Source organism: Microcebus murinus, chromosome X (genome assembly GCF_040939455.1).
Source record: "Microcebus murinus isolate Inina chromosome X, M.murinus_Inina_mat1.0, whole genome shotgun sequence".
NCBI classification, from domain to species: domain Eukaryota; kingdom Metazoa; phylum Chordata; class Mammalia; order Primates; family Cheirogaleidae; genus Microcebus; species Microcebus murinus.
The window spans coordinates 6739855-6744219 of record NC_134136.1 but is presented as its reverse complement, the minus strand read 5'-3'; the positions used below and the strand labels follow the sequence as shown (position 1 = coordinate 6744219).

At 38.4% G+C, this 4365-nt stretch overlaps 1 non-coding gene across 1 annotated transcript; it reads right to left on the bottom strand.

Annotated features, from left to right (window-relative positions):
- Positions 1 to 508: 508 nt before the first annotated feature.
- LOC142865997 (U4 spliceosomal RNA) lies at positions 509 to 649 on the bottom strand. The gene has a single exon (XR_012916070.1). It is a non-coding gene; the product is annotated as a U4 spliceosomal RNA (small nuclear RNA).
- Between the last annotated feature and the right edge of the window lie 3716 nt (positions 650 to 4365).

Below are 4365 nucleotides of genomic sequence, written 5' to 3'. Positions count from 1 at the left end.
GATAAAATAAAAGAAAAAAAGCTACATAGTGTGAACTAAAATAAAATCATAAGGCTTTCCCTCACTGGCTGGCTGACTAAATAGACCCCCTCCCGGCCATGAGGATACACTGAATCTGAGTTGCTAGCCAAGAGAGGGAGGTCAGACACACCTCATCATGCCCCCTCCCTTCTTGTAGATATCTTTTGTAACTCATTGACAGGCCTAAGGCTATGCAAGACAAACCTGCGGGTCCTCAATTTACACAACAAATATATGGGCTGTAGCTTTTCTCTGATTAACAGACTTCCTTATCTTAAAACATTCCAAGCCTTTGGACAAAGCTTCATTTTTTTTTCTTTGACTTTTATAATGATCTTTTTTCTTTTTATGGTCAGTAAAAAAACATTTATTTATTTATTTATTTTTATTTCAGAATATTATGGGGATACAAACATTTTGGTTACATGTTACTACTTTTTTTTTTTTTTTTTTTTTTTTTTTTTTTTTTTTTTTTTTTTTAGTTCAGTCTCCGTAGAGACTGTCAAAAATTGCCAATGCCGACTGTATTTCAAGTCGTCATGGCGGGGTATTGGGAAAAGTTTTCAATTAGCAATAATCGCGCCTCGGATAAACCTCATTGGCTACGATACTGCCACTGCGCAAAGCTACATGTTACTACTTTGCTTCACCCAAGCCAGGATTTGAGGAGTGCCCTTTCCCCCATACAATGCTCACTGAGTCCATTAGTTGTGACAAGTCAAAGAATCTTTAAACCCACCTATATCCTGTAAGTTTGTCCCCCACTTTGAGATGGCCCACCTTTCGGGGACAGACCAATGTATGCTTTACATGTATTGATTTATGATTTTACCCATAATCTCTGTCTCCCTGAAAGGTATAAAACCAAACTGTAACCCAACCACAGAGAGTTCACTTGTTCAAGGCTTCTCAACATGGCTCTGGGTCATGGTGCTCAAAATTTGACTCAGAATAAAGCTCTTTAAATTAATTTACAGAGTTTGGCTTCTTTTACTTTGACAATAGGAAAATACTAATATGTTTTTATATATAAGCAGATCTTGGAGAAAATTTGGGTCCAGTTCCAGATCACCACAAAAAAGTGAATATCACAATAACCAGAGTCACATGAAATTAAATTTTGTTTCCCAGTGTATATAAAAGTTATATTTACACTATACTGTAGTATATTAAGTGTGCATTATGTCTAAAAATATACATATCTTAATTGAGAATACTTTATCGATAAAAAAATGCTAATGGTCATCTGAGACTTCAGCAAGTTGTAATCTTTTTGCTAGTGGAGGGTCTTGCCTGGATGTTGATGGCTGCTGACTGATTATGCTGTTGGTTGCTGAAGGCTGGAGTGGCTGTGGCAATTACTTAAAATAAGACAACAATGAAGTTTGCCACATTGACTGACTCTTCCTTTCACAAAAGATTTCTCTGTAGCATGCAGTGCTGTTTGATAGCATTTAACCCACAATAGAATGTCTTTCAAAATTGGAATCAATCTTCCCAAACTCTGCCACTGCTTTGTCAACTAAGTTTAAGCACTATTCTCGATTCCTTGTCATTTCAACAATGTTCACAGCATCTTCACCAGGTTTATATTCTTTGTTGAGAAATGACTTTCTTTGCTTATCCATTAGAAACCATTCCTCATTCATTCATGTTTTATTATTAGATTGTGGCAATTTAGTCATGTTTTCAGGCTTCACTTCCAGTTCTAGTTCTCTAGCTATTTCCACCACAACTGTAGTGACTTCTACACTGAAGTCTTGAACCCCTCAAAGGCATCCATGAGGGGTAGAATTCACTTATTATAAACTCCTGTTAATGAGAATATTTTGACCTCCTCCCATGAATCACAAATGTTCTTTTTTTTCTGGAGATAATTTTTGTTTTTAAGTTTTTATTTGACTTTTATTTTTATTTTCAAATTTCAGAATATTATGGGGGTGCAAAGGCTTTGGTCACATAAATTGCCTTTAAACATCCCAAGTCAAAGCTACAAGCATGTCCATCCCCCAGAAATCATGCATCACACCCATTAGATGTGAATCTTACCTGCCTGATCCCCAATGAACATTATTACTTCCATATGTGCACATAAGTGTTGATTGATTGGTACCAATTTAATGGTTAGTACATGTGGTGTTTGTTCATACATTCTTGTGATACTTCACTTAGAAGAATGGGCTCCCAGTTCCATCCAGGTTAATACAAGAGGTATTAGTTGACCATTTTTTTTAATTTCAGCATATTATGGAGTTACAAATTTTAAGGTTTCAAATAATGCCTTTCCCCTCCTCGCCCCTACAAGTCTGACCTTCCAGTGTGACCATCTCCCAGACAGTGCACATCTCACTCATTATGTAGGTATATACCCGCCCCCTCCCCCCTCCCACCTGCCTAATACCCAGTTACTGTAGTTCCTATGTGTCCACTTAGATGCTGCTCAGTTAATACCAGTTTGCTGGTGAGTACATGTGGTGCTTGTTTTTCCATTCTTGGGATACTTCACTTAGTAGTATGGGTTCCAGCTCTAACCAGGAAAATATAAGATGTGCTATATCACTGTTGTTTCTTAGAGCTGAATAGTACTCCATGGTATACAAATGCCACATTTTATTAATCCACTCATGAATTGATGGGCACCTGGGTTGTTTCCACATCTTTGCAATTGTGAATTGTGCTGCTATAAACATTCAAATGCAGATGTCTTTTTTTATAGAATGTCTTTTTTTCCTTGGGAAGATACCCAGTAGTGGGATTGATGGATTAAATGGCAGTTCTACTTTGATTTCTTTGAGGTATCTACATACTACTTGCCATCGAGGTTGTACTAGTTTCCAGTTCTGCCAGCAGAGTATGAGTGTACTTATCTCTCCGTATCCATGCCAACATTTGTTGTTTTGGGACTTTTTGATAGAGGCCATTCTCACTGAAGTTAGGTGATCTGTCATTATGGTTTTGATTTGCATTTCCCTGATGATTACAGATGTTGAGCATTTTTTTCATATGTTTGTTGGCCATTGGTCTATCTTCTTTTGAAAAGTGTCTGTTCATATCCTTTGCCCACTTTTGGATAGGGTTGATTTTTTTCTTGCTGATTTTCCTGAGTTATATATAGATTTTAGTTATCAGCCCTTTATCAGATGTGCAGCATGCAAACATTGTTCTCCCATTCTGTAGGTTGTATATTTGCTCTAATGATTCTTGCCAAAACAGTATGGTACTGGCACAAGGACAGAGACATAGACCAATGAAACAGAACAGAGAACCCAGATAAAAAAACATCCTCATATTGCCATCTGATTTTTGGCAAAGCAGGCAAAACAAACACTGGGGAAAAGAATCCTTATTCAATAAGTGGTGCTGGGAAAATTGGATAGCCACATGTAGAAGGCTGAAACAAGATCCGCACCTCTCACCTCTCACAAAAATCAAATCACAATGGATAACAGACTTAAACGTAAGGCATGAAACCATATAAGTTCTAAAAGAAAATTTTGGGAAAACTCTTATAGACATCAGCCTAGGCAAAGAATTTATGAAGAAGACCCCAAAAGAAGACTCCAATCACAGCAACAACAAACATAAACGAATGTTCTTAATGGCATCTAGAATGGAGAAACCTTTCCAGAAGGTTTTCAATTAACTTTGCCCAGATCCATCAGAGGAATTACTACCTATGACAGCTGTAGCCTTTCAATATGTCTTTCTTAAATAGTAAGACTTGAACATCAAAATTGCTAATTGATGCATGAGCCACAGAATGGATGTCGTGTTAGCAGACTTGAAAACAACGTTACTCTCCCTTCATATCTCCATCAGAGTTCTCCATCAGATGACCGGGTGCATTGTCAATGAGCAGAAATATTTTTATAGGAATCATTTTGTGTGTGTTTGTGTGTGTGAGCAGGCGGTCTCAACAGTGGGCTTTAAACATTCAGTAAACCATGCTGTAAACCGATGTGCTGTCATCCAGGCTTTGTTGTTCCATTTAGAGAGCACAGGCAGACTAGATTTAGCAAAATCCCGAAGGGCCTGCGAGGGTTTGAATGTTTGTCTTCTCCCAAACTCATGCTGAAAGTTAATCCCCAGTGTGGCTGTATTGAGAGGTGGGGCCTGTTGACGTGATTGGGTCACAAGGGGTCTGTCCTGAGGAATGGATGCACCCATTCATGGATTAATGGACTAATAGATTAATGGGTTAATGCATTAATGGATTGTTATGGGAGTGGGACTTGTGTGTTTAGATGAGGAACAGAGACTTCGGCTGGCATGTTCAGCCTCCTGACCATGTGACGGATGCCCTACACAGCCTCAGGACTCTGCAGGCTCCCTCCCAGGGAGAAG